General features: G+C 45.5%; 1 pseudogene; it reads right to left on the minus strand.

Moving 5' to 3' along the window:
* Window positions 1-3,107: 3,107 nt before the first annotated feature.
* Window positions 3,108-8,523, minus strand: LOC117974754 (olfactory receptor 7E24-like; annotated as a pseudogene).
* Between the last annotated feature and the right edge of the window lie 4,796 nt (window positions 8,524-13,319).

The raw sequence follows: 13,319 nt of genomic DNA on the forward strand, positions 1-13,319 counted from the left end.
TTCCTCCCTTTCTGCTAGTATATTTTCTCTACTGCCACACTTGGTTAACACCCTGGGACATTATTTTCCGTACTCTAGGACGATGCCACTTTTTAAGTCCCAGTGGGTATACACCCTGTGATATTATTCGTGATATTGTAGCGAAATGTGAATCCTGATGTCACAAGTCTCTACACACTCTGATATTATTCGCAATACCCTAGTGAAACGTTAATAATAGTGTCACAATGTGTGTACAGCTTCTGCTATTATTCTTAATCTCCTAAGAGGAGGTTGATTTTATTGTCACATGGAGTATTTTCCCTTTGGTATGATTCGGAATATCCTGGAGTGGTGTCACTCCTCTTGTCACAGGGTTCGTGCACCTTGTCAAATTACTCGTATTACCCTCATAAGGTGTCACTCCTCATATCACCGAGGGTGTACACTCTGTGATATTATCGTCATATTCTAGGGAAATGTTACTTTTAATGTCACAGATGCTGCACACCTTGTGAAATTCTTCGTTATAGTTTTGCGGGATGTGACTCCTAACGTCACACGGGGTGTACACACAGTGATATTACGTGTAATCTTCTATAGAAATGTTACTCGTAAATCACAGGTTCTGTACACACTTTAATATTCTTCGTCATATTCTAGGAAAACGTGACTACTAATGTCACAGGGCGTGTAGACCCTGTCATAAAATTCGTAATATCCCAGCGGGAGTTCACTACTAATTTCACAATGCGTGTACACCCTTTGATACTGTTCGTATTATCCTAAAGAGATGTGACTACTGATGTCCCAATGCATGTACATTCTCTGATATTATTCGTTATATCCTCGGGGGATGTGACTTCTAATGTCACAAGGCGTGTGCTCCCTGTGTTCTATTTCATAATATCCTAGGGGATTTGTACTGTTAATGACACCGGGGGTGTACACATTGTGATATTATTCATGATATTCTAGATGGATGTTACTCCAATTGTCACAGGGGTGTACACCCTGTGATAGTATTCATAATTTCCCAGGCGTCTATACTCCTAACGGAACAGAAGATAACACCCTGTGGCATTATTCGTAATATTCTGGTGAGATGATTCTCCTAATATCACAGGAGGTGTACATTCTGTGACAGTATTCTTACTATTCTAGGGGGATGTCACTCTTAGTGTCACAGGTGTGTTCCTTCTGTGATATTATTGAAAATATGCTAGCTGGATATTACTACTAATGTCACAATGCTTGTACACCTTGTGTTATTTTTAGTAATATTCTGGGGGGATGTTACCCCTAACTTTGCAGGGGTGTACACCATGTGATATTGCTCCCAATATTGTAGGGGGATTTTACTCCTAATGTCACAGGGGGTGTACAGCCTTCGATATTATATGTAATCTTATAGAAAGATATTACTTTAATGATCACAATGGGTGTACACACATGAGCTACACCCACTGGGATATTATTTGTAATATCTCAGGGAGATATAACTCCTAATATCACAGTGGGTGTAGCCCATGTGTTTACACCCTGTGATATTATTTGTAATTTCCATGGTAAACGTTACTTCTAGTATCCCACAGAGGGTACACCCTGTGATAGTTTTCATAATATCATAGGGAGATATTGCTTCTAATAACACAGTGGGTGTACACCATGTGTGTACACTCTGTGATGTGATAGCTTATGTCCTAGGGAGATATTCCTTCTAATATCACAGTGAGTACACACCCTGTGATATCATTCGTAACCTCCTAGAAAGAGGTTGCTGCTAATATCACAGAGGGTGTGCCCCCAGTGACATTATTCGAAATATCCTAGGGAGATATTACTCGTAATGTCACAGGGATTGTACACCCTGTGATATTATTGTAATATTCTTGGGGGGGCTTACTTTTAAAGTCACAGGGGTGTACACCCTGTGATGTTATTCGTAATATCCTAGGAAGGGGTTACTCCTGGTATCACATGGGTTATCCTAGGAAGAGGTTACTCCTAATATGACACTCCTAATATCACACCCTGTGATAGCATTCAGAATATCCAAAAGGGATGTTACTTTTAATGTCACATGGGGTGTACACCCTTTGATAATATTCGTAAGATCCTAGGGACATATGACTTCAAATATCACATTGGGTGTACACACATGGTGTACACACTGTGTGTGAACACCTCCTGTGATATTATCCATAATGTCCTAGGAAAACGGGACTCCTAATATCACGGTCAGTGGACACCTTGTGATATTATTGGTAATATCCTAAAGAGATGTTACCACTAAGGTCACAATGTATGTACGCCCCCTGATATTATTCATTATATGCTCGGGGGATGTTACTCCTAATGTCACACGGTGTGTACTCCCTGTGATATTATTCGTAATATCCTCGGGGGATGTTAGTTTCAATATCACCGGGGGTGTATATCATGCGTATTCAACGCCTGTGATACTATTCCTAATATCCTAGGGGCATGTTCCTCCTAATGTCACATGGGGTGAACACCGTATGTGTACACCTGCTGTGATATTATTCGTAATATCCTAGGGGAATATTACTTCTGATGTCACACGAGATGTACACCATGTGTGTCAACCGCCTGTGTCATTCTTCGTAATATCCTAGGGGGATGTTTCCTTGAATGGCACAAAGTGTGCACAAAAGGTCACAGAAGGTGTACACCTTGTGATGTTATCTGCAACACCTTAGAAGGATGTTAATCCTAATATGTCACAGGGGTGTACACACTTTGATATTATTTGCACTCTCATAGGGAGATAAGACTTCCAATGTCACACCGGATGTTCACACGTAGTGTGTACCCTGTGATATTATTCGTAATATCCTAGGGAGATGCAACTCCTGATATCACAGTGCGTGTACCCGGTGTGTGTACACCCTTGATATGAGTCCTGATATCCAGGGTAAATATGACTCCTCATATCACACAGTGTGCACAACCTGTGATATTTTTCATAATGTTTAAGGGAGATAGTGCTTCTAATATCACCGTGGGTGTACCCCATGTGTGTGTACTCTGTGACAGTATTTTTTACATCCTAGGGAGGTATTACTCATAATGTCACAGTGGGTGTTCACCCTGTGATATCATTCTTATTTGACCTTGCTGCCTTTTTTAACCCACACTACAAAAGGAATGGAACAGATAAGAAGATATTGAGATGAGACTGTGCTGCCGTGCGGCCGCCGCAAGACACTTTTAATATAGTTTCTCAGGCTGTAGATGAAGGGGTTCAGCATGGGGGTGACCACCGTGTACATCACTGAGGCCACTGCCCCCTTTCTCGGGGAAGATGACACATCTGAACCGAGGTACCCTCCAACACCTGTTCCATAAAATCAGCAAACAACTGACAGGTGAGACCCACAGGTGGAGAAGGTTTATACTTCCCACCTGATGATGAAACCCTCAGAATAGAGGAAACAATTTTACAGTAAGAGAAAAGGGTCCCCGAGATGGGAAGAAAACCAAATACGGCAGCAGGGAAATACGGGTTGATGTTCCTGGTGAAGGTGTCACAACATGCAAGATGGGGGAGTTGAGAAGGTTCCCAGAAGATATTAGGAATTTCCACATCCTTGAAACAGGTCATTTGTAAGGTAATCAACTTGTGCAGCTGGGAGTCTAAAAGACTGAGGAAAAAAAAAAAAAAGACAACAAATCTAGGAAGCCACAGAAACACAGATTCAATATTGCTGAACGATATAGAGGGTGACAGATGGCTACAAACCGGCCATAGACCATCACACTCAGGAGCATGTCTCTCTTCCATGCCTCCAAAAATGGCAAAGAGAGACATCTGAGTCAGGCAGCCTGCATAGGAGATGACACTGCTGTGAGACTGGATGTCCACAATCATCTTGGGGACTGTGGTGGAGGTGAAACCGATGTCAGGCAAGGACAGGTTGGAGAGGAAGAAGTACATGGGGGTGTGGAGGTGAGAGTCAGGGCTGACGGCCAGGATGATGAGCAGGTTCCCCAGCACCGTGATCAGGCCCATGGACAGGAACAGCCCAGCGCCGACCGGCTGCAGTTCTGGATCCTCAGAGAGTTCGAGGAGGAGGAATATAGTGACATCTGTTAGATTCTGTGGGTCTGTATCGTTTGGACACCTTTTGCCTGGAAAAGAGGGTTGAAAAATCAGAAACAAGTAAACCAATACCCAGCATTGTGTCTGCATTTTGGATAGAAGCAATTCACAAGTAATGTTTTCAGATTTCAGAGCAATCCACACTCAGCAATATTTTGTAGTTCTGACAAACTCAATTGCCTTATAATGCTTTCAACATCGATTGCTGTGTTATTCACGTCTTGCGGTACACACCTGCCTTAGAGACACTAGCTTCAAGAACGTTCCAAGAACCAGATCATCATATATAACAAATTCGTAATTGCTAGAAAATACAGCCTATCTTTTCCGAAGAAAAAGATGTAATGAAACCATTGTCTTCACTTTAAGAAAAAGGTTATCCTAATTAAAGGAAATTAAGAACTCAAATATTTTATTTATTCTACTAGATAGATACAAATTCCCTTGATTTAGAACATTTGTAAATACTGTATAACAGCTGAGACCATGCCATCTGGAAATGAAATGAAAGTTGATAGTTCATAAGCAGAAAATAGTTCCACATGCCAGTTAGGTCCTAGTGATTTCATCATTGTGCTTTCGAACTTTTCTCCTTCGAGAGAGTAACTGCTTACTCAAATCGGTGGGTCTTGTTTTAAAATTCATGGAAGCTCTAACTCCTGTCCTTAGCTTAGGTGGACATAGAGTTTTCATCAGAAAGTTTGGCCGGATGCTGTGGCTCACGTCGGTAATCCCAGCACTTTTGGAGGCCGGGGAGGGTGGATCACGGGGTCAGGAAATCAAGACCATCCTGTTCAATCAACATGGTGAAACCCCCCCTCTACTAAAAATACAAAAACTTCGCCTGGTATGGCGGCGCGCGCCTGTGGTCCCAGCTACTTGGGAGGCTGAGGCAGGAGAATGGCTTGAACCTGGGAGGCCGAGACTGCAGTGAGCCGAAATCACACCACTGCACGCCAGCCTGGGCAACGAGAGCAAAACTCCATCTGAAAAAACAAAAAACACAAAGAATCAAGTAATTCAAAGTCACGCTGATGACAGCCAATTTTGGTGAAGCAAGGAAATGTTAATTCAATCATTAACATAGATTTGGACTTTTGCCCTCTCCTATGTGCCAAGCAAGATATAGGCTCTGGGGAATCAGAAACCAAAGAGACTCACTTGTTCCTCTCACAGTACTCAGTCCTTACTGAGAGAAGGACAAAACATAATGCCCTGTCTGGAATGCAGGGAAAGCAGAACTTCAGGTCAGGGGATATTTCCGTTGAATTGTGTGGAGTTGAAGCTGGAAATCTTAAGGAATGTATCTAAAATTCACTTTGCCTTTACTTTATGCATCCGTCACCTAGATATCACGCAGCGGGCACCCACGACCGGCTTAATCATCACTCACTTCCATCGGATCAACTGGATATCAAGTCAGATGAGAGTGCTGAGTCTCAGAGGATGGACATTTCACCCCTTGCCATAGAGAGAAGTAGAAAGGGTGATATTCAAAATTCATGGCCAGACTCGAAGTCCCGGGTACTGTACTTCCTGATCTTCCAACTCTCAAAAAGTTGTGGGTTTTTTTGGTTTTTCTTTTTGTTTTTGTTGTTTTGAGACGGAGTCCCCTTCTGTCTCCCAGGCTGGAGTGCAGTGGAGTGATCTCGCCTCACTGCAACCTCTGCATCCCAGGTTCAAGCTATTCTCCTGCCTCAGCCTGCCAAGTAGCTGAGATGACAGGTGCCCGCCACTACGCCTGGCTCATTTTTTTCTATTTTGAGAAGAGACGTGGTTTCACCATGTTGGCCAGGCTGGTCTCGAAATCCTGACCTTGTGATTCGCCTGCCTCAGCCTCTCAAAGGGCTGGGATTACAGGCGTGAGCCACCGCTCCCAGCTTCCAAAAGTTTTAAGCAGAGCTCAGAGGTCTTCACCACAGGCACATCGGAGGAGCATTTTTGAAACGCTTTCCAGCTTCCTCAATAGGAATGGAAGCCAAACTCCGAATTGATGACTCCTTTGAGGAAGTCGAGAGCTGTAAGGAAAGCCAGGAAAAGGGGCAAGGGAGAGATGCGTCCCGAATGATCCTGTGTCAATTCTTTCTGGAATCCTCGATGTGATCTCAGCTGCCCTTTCTATGCTTGACACAGTGATTTTGGCACCCACTTGTCTAGCTGTGGTCTACAAGGAACCCCCAAAGGGAATGGCACAGTGAGCAGGGCATCCGCCTTAGTGATGAGGATTTGAGAGGGCAGGTTGGTTGCAGGGAGAGGACTGGCCAAATGCCTTGTGTCTGGACTTAGACTGCCTGGTTCAAATTGGATTTCTCCCTGTTTGACTTCATGATCTAGTACGAGTTCTGTGAAAAGGCGTTGCTCCTTTTCTAGTCTGTAAAATCATCCTGAAATGTGCACTAATAACGTGGAGACTATGCAGATGAAATGAAACAAGCTGCATAGAGCACAGAGCTCAGAGCCTCGCCTTTAGGAAGCCCTCAGTAAGGGTTCATGATGCCATGGTGTCTGTCGTCATCCTCTTTATCCTCATCATCACCTTCATCATCTTTTTGTTGTTCTTAGGGAATAGTTTAGAGGGACTGATTCCCTGCTATCATGGGTGAGATGTCTATGAAAACGACAACCAGTGGGGGAGGAAAGCAAAATTTTGAATAAGATTTCTGAGACCCCCAGCGCAACCAAGAACAGAAACTGCACAGTCTGCTGAGCGGACAGTTTGCACATTGGTCTCCTCCCATCTGCCCCCCGCACTCTCCTGTTTGTCCTGAGGAGGAGGAAACCAAACAAGGCTCCCGACCTTCCCTCAGCACTCACTTGAAAGGGTGGCCTGTGCCTCCATACCTTTGGGTATTTCTAGTCGGGTGGGATGAGAGACTGAGGAAAGAAATAAGACACAGAGACAAAGTATAGAGAATCAAGAGTGAGCCCAGGGGACAGGCGCTCAGCATACCGAGGATCTGCACCGGCACCGGCCTCTGAGTTCCCTCAGTTTTTATTGATTATTATTTTTATAATTTCAGCAAAAAGGAATGTAGTAGGAAGGCAGGGTGATAATAAGGAGAAGGTCAGCAACGAACATGTGAGCAATAGAATCTATGTTATAATGAAGTTCAAGGGAAGGTACTATGACTGGACATGTACTATGTTTCTCTCCACCCAAACATCTCAGTGGAATAAAGAATAACAAGGCAGCATTGCTGCAAACATGTCTCACCTCCCACCATAGGGCGGTTTTTCCCCCATCTCAGAAATGAACAAACGTACAATCCGGTTTTATACCGAGACATTCAGTTCCCAGGGGCAGGCAGGAGACAGTGGCCTTCCTCTCTCTCAACTGCAAGAGGCTTTCCTCTTTGACTAATCCAACTCAGCACAGACATTTTACAGGGGTCGGGCGGGGGGACGGTCAGGTCTTTCTCCTCCCACGAAGCCACTTTTCAGACTATCACATGGGGAGAAACCTTGGACAATACGCCACTTTCAAGGGCAGGGCTCCCTGCCGCTTTCCACAGTGTATTGTGCCCCTGGTTTATTGAGACTAGAGAATCGCAATGACTTTTACTAAGTATACTGCTTGGAAGCATCTTGTTAACAAGGCATATCCTGCACAGCCCTAGATCCCTTAATCCTTGATTTCATACAACACGTGTTTTTGTGAGCTTCAGATTGGGTCAAAGTGGCTGGGGCAAAGCTACAGATTAACAACATCTCAGCAAAGCAATTATTGAAAGTACAGGTCTTTCTCCAAATGGAGTCTCTTATGTCTTTCCTTTCTACATAGACGCATTAAGAGTCTGATCTCTCTTTCTTTTGCCTACACTCACTGAACTGCCCCTCCCCTCTGCTGGGCCATGACCACGGAGAACAGGTCCACTGTCCTCCCTGTGTGGTGCACCATGGAGGCTCAGACTCCGTCCTCAAGGCTGGCAAGAAGACAGGGTGAGACATGAGCCTCCTGATACAGGTGACGAGAGTGGAGCCCACAGGACTGGAACCTCACACTGCAGACTGGAGGCACAGACTGAGTATTTACTGTTCTATGGCCTGGGGGGCTCAAGGCACAGATCTCCTCATTAGCCAAAGTCACCCAAGTTCCCCAACCTCTAAGGATTTCCTCATCATCATGCGAGAAGAAGAAGAGAAAAGTGAGTGTCCATAGAAGCTTTGGGGCTCTTCCTCTAATCAGGAGAAAGCTGGTGTGTATTCTTCCCTTCTTTCTTTTCTTTTTAAACATCCAACTGCTTTAATTTTCATCTTTTATTATGGGAAAACATACCACGTATAAATATTAAGAATTATAGATATATATTAGTTCATATAGAATGGCCAGTATAAACATTTACAGTTTCCACTCTTTTTCAGTTTACAGTTTAATGACACTAAGTACGTTCACACTGTTTAGCAACCATCACCGTCATTGTCTCCGGAACAGTTTTATCTTTCAAAATGGAAATTGCACCCATTCACCAAGCTCTCCACTCCTCTCTCTCGCCCACCCCTGGGGGTCACCTTTCTAGCTTGCAACTCTAGGAGTCTAACCACTCTAGACACTTGATAGATAAGTGGAATCATACCGCGTTTAATTTTTTTTTTTTTTTTTTTTTTTTTTTTTTTTTTTTTTTTGGAGACAGAGTCTTTCTCTGTCTCCTGGGCTGGAGTGCAGTGGCATGATCTCGGCTCACTGCAACCTCCACATCGTGGGTTCAAGCGATTCTTGTGTCTCAGTCTCCCGCGTAGCTGGGATTACAGGTGTGCGCTATCACGCCCAGCTAATTTTTGTATTTTTAATAGAGACGAGCTTTCACCATATTGGCCAGGCTGTTCTGGAACTCCTGAGCTTAAGTGATCAGCCTGCCTCAGCCTCCCAAAGTGCTGGGGTTACATGTGCGAGCCACTGAGCCTGGGCATGTTTATCCTTTTGGGATTTATTTATTTCACTGACGATAATGTCTTCAAGGTTCATCCATGTTGCGGTCTGCGTCAGAAGTGCCTGTTTGTTTTTGTTGTTTTTTTTTTCGTTTGGTTTTATTTTGTTTTGCTTTGCGTTTTCATGGAGTCTCACTCTGTCGCACAGGCTGGAGTGCAGTGGCACAATCTGGGCTGACTGCAACCTCCCCCTCCTGGGTTCGGGCGATTCTTGCGCCTCAGCCTCCTGAGGAACTGAAATTACAGGTGCGTGCCACCACACCAGCTAATTTTTGTATTTTTAGTAGAGATGGGGTTTGCCATGTTGGCGAAGCTGGTTTTGAACTCCTGAGCTCAGGTGATCCACCCGCCTCAACTTCCCGAAGTGTTAAGATTACAGGCGTGAGCCACTGTGCCCAGCCCAAGGGTGTGTATATTTTCTATAGACTTTTGATGATAATACTTTGACAGCAAATATATTGTGACTATATATATATACACATATATATACATATATACACATATATATACATATATACACATATATATATAGAGAGAGAGAGAGAGCGTGTGAGAGAGAGAGCGAGACAGAGAGAGACCGAGAAAGAGAGAGAGTCTCCCTTTTTCACCCAGACGGGAGTGCAGTGGCACATTCATAGCGTGCAGTGGCCTTGAATTTCTGGGCTCAAACAATCCTCTCACCTCAGCCTCCTGAGTAGCTGGGACTACAGGCATGTACTACCATGCCTGGCTAACTTTTTATTATTTTTTTTGTAGAGATGAGGTCTGACTTTTTTGCCCTGGCTGGTCTTAAACTCCTGGCTGAAAGTGATCCTCCTGCCTTGGCCTCCCCAAGTGCTGGGATTACAGGTGTGAGCCATTGCATCTTTTGTGAAGCTGGGATTGCATGTGTGAGGCATGGCATCTGGTGTGACTATCTCCTGGTAAATACCTTGTACTTTCACTTTCATTAAGATGTCTTTCGACCTCGTGAAATTATCTGAAAAACAGAGACGAAACACTGTTCTGCTCCATCTTCCCTGCAGGCACTTGGGCCCCATCCTGCTCTCTTGTCCCTCTCTTCTAGTGAATGGCCAGATAGGAACTATTGCAGGTTTATGGGCCATGTGGTCTCTGTTGCAAATGTAACAGCTCTGCTGTTGTAGTGCAAAAGCAACCACAGACCATATGGAAACCATCTTTCCTGCATGGCCTCTATAATCTTTTAGAAATACACGTTGGGTCACACCACTGCCTGACTTAAAACATATAGATGACCTCTTCCCTCTCCTAAGCTATTAGGTTAGTGCAAAAGTAATTGCTGTTTCCAGTAAAAGTAATGGCAGAAATTGACTGGGCATGGTGGCTCACACCTGTAATTCCAGCAGTTTGGGAGACCGAGGCAGGTGGATCACTTGAGGTCAGCGGTTTGAGATCAGCCTGGGCAACATGGTGAAACCCCATCTCTACTAAAAATACAAAAATTAAAATTAGCTGGGGGTGCTGCTGTGTGCCTGTAGTCCCAGCTACTTCGGAGGATGAGGCAGGAAAATGGCTTCAACCTGGGAGGCGGAGGTTGCAGTGATCCAAGATCACACCACTGCACTCCAACCTGGGTGACCGAGACAGACTCTGATTAAAAAAAAAAAAAGTAATGGCGGAAATCACAATTACTTTTGCACCAACCTAATAAAATTCAAGTCCTGACCACAGCCTAGGAAGCCGGCTATGTCCTGGCCCTTGTCACCCTCCCCAAGTTCAACTCCCGAGAACTTCCGTTTCCTCTCTGCTCCCTGCTCCGGCCTCCCATTCCTCACTCGTGTTGCATCAGATGCCTGCGCACCCTGGTGTTTCTGCATGTGCTCTTCTGTTAACCTGGAAAGTTCTTTCCTCCCTCTTCATCCAGCACTACTAGATACCTCCCTCTGCCTTAGCCTAGCCAGGTCCCCGGTCATTTAGTCTCAGAGTATCTTGAATGTCTTCTTCACAGCCCAACTTACAATCCTCACTCATTCGCTGAGTGGGTGCCATCCTTTCTCTCTACCTAGAATGCAAGCTCCCTGAGGGCAGGGGCTGGAACCGTCTTGTTCTTTGCCAAATCCCCATTGCCATCTCTGGCACAGAGTGGGCATTATGAAAATATTTGCTGAGTGCATAAAAGGAGGGAATCATGGATTTAAGCCCTGGGCTTGGCGCCCTGGGGATGGGGCTCCATAAAATAAGTTCCCATTTTTTCTCTCTCCTCTTCTCCTGGGAGGAGGGTGTCTGGGTTCTCCTGCCAGGAGAGCTTCTCTCTCATAAGACTCCAGGTGCCTCTTGGCCTCGGCCTGCCTCCTGCTAAGTGAGACTCTTTAGGGCTAGTCTGCATCGACTCTGCTGAGATGCAGCCACCAGAGATGGGCAACATGGGCAACACTTGGCAGGTCCCTGGGAACGAGGCTTCCGAGTCATCTGGATCAATCAGTTTGAAGTTACAAACTCACCAGATGTTGGTCAGCTGGAATCTTAGTGATGAGCTGGTCCAACTCCTCTTGTTGTAGTCAAGTCACTTGTGCAAAGCCACCACTTGGCTGGGACCCCAAGCTCAGGCCAGGGCTCTCTCCATGGTCCCAGGCTTTACACTAAGCGAATGTCAACTGTTCTCTAGAATCACTTGGACTACTTTATACTTTTGTATCTCCATTTCCTATTCTGTATTCTGGAAAAACAGAGTTTGCCTTGTGATTGAACAGAATCTTCACACTGTGTTATTGCCGGCATTGTTTTAAATTTAGTCTTGGTTCATCCCCAACTGGAGTGAATGACTTTAATTTGATCAGCTGCTGTATGCACTTGGGAGCCTCCGAAGGGGGTCCTATGGCCTTTAAGGCTCCTTTCCACTCTTAGATCCTGACTTGGGGCAAACACACACTCCAGCTCGTTCATATCCAGATAAGACACCCAGAGGCCATGGCCAGGGTTCCCCCTGTCGGGGCCCTATTGCTGTTGAGAGGATCAAGGCAGCAGTCAGGGCCTGAGGGTTGTCCAGAAGAAAGCACAAACCATACCGAGCGCTGGTCTGACAGCACTTACTGGTGTGACAGGAACCTTCTGTCATGGAACCAGAGATTGGAGACCGTGGGAACACATCCAGATCCACATCTCCGTGACAAGGTGGTGCTGATTTCCAGTGGTCCTCCCTGGTGGGGGAATCACGTAGCTCTGACTCTGGAGCGTGTTGTTGTGTTTCTCTTTCAGTACGAGCTTGTCTGTGGCCCTGCAGTTCCTCCCTTATGAAACAATGATGCTTCCCAACACAGGACATCCCAGGCTGCAAGCCTGTCACTTTTGCCCAGCTGCCTTACCCCTGTGTCCCAAAAGCCCGCAGCAGAGCCTGTCAGAGGCTGATGACATATCTGTCACTGTCCCAAGGGGGCAGGGGCAGCGACGGAAATATTAGGCCACAAAAGGCATGCCTGCAGACACATAGGAGGTAAACACCCAAAGCCAGATGTCAATGAAACAGTAATTCGGTGGAATAGGAGAGGTCATATTCTCCTGCAAGCCTGTCTAAATACATAAGTCTCCTTGGGCACAATCTGCCAGGGGACAATGGTTCATGCCGAGCCAGCTATTACACTGCCTTGCTAAGAACTTCCAACACACTTACACACACAGATACACATGCACATATGTATGCACACACATGCATGCATACACACATGCACCCCCACACACACATACAAGCACACATGCAGATACACACACACGCACAAACATACAGATACACATACATACAGGCACACAGAAACACACATGCACACACAGATACACACATGCACACAAACACACGAAAGCACACACATGCACACGCATACGGACACATGCACACACATGCACACACACATACACATATGCACAGAGATACACATGCATGAACACACATGCAAACACACAGGCACACACATACATGCACACACATGCACAGAGACACACATGCATGCACATACAGGCACACACATGCAAACATGCACACGCAGATACGCATGTACACACGTACACATAAACACATGCACACACATACACATGCACACGCAAAAACACGTGCACACATGCACACTCATACACACATACAGATGCACACACATGCACAGACACATGCACACAGATACAGACACACATGCACACACAGATGCACACACATGCACACATCCACATGCACACACAAGCTCACACGTATGAACACACAAGCACATACACACATGCTTACAGACGCACAGGCACACACGTGCACATGCACACACGCACACATGCACACTCACAAGTGCCC

The sequence above is a fragment of the Pan paniscus genome, chromosome 8 (assembly GCF_029289425.2).
Source record: "Pan paniscus chromosome 8, NHGRI_mPanPan1-v2.0_pri, whole genome shotgun sequence".
In the NCBI taxonomy this organism is placed as follows: domain Eukaryota; kingdom Metazoa; phylum Chordata; class Mammalia; order Primates; family Hominidae; genus Pan; species Pan paniscus.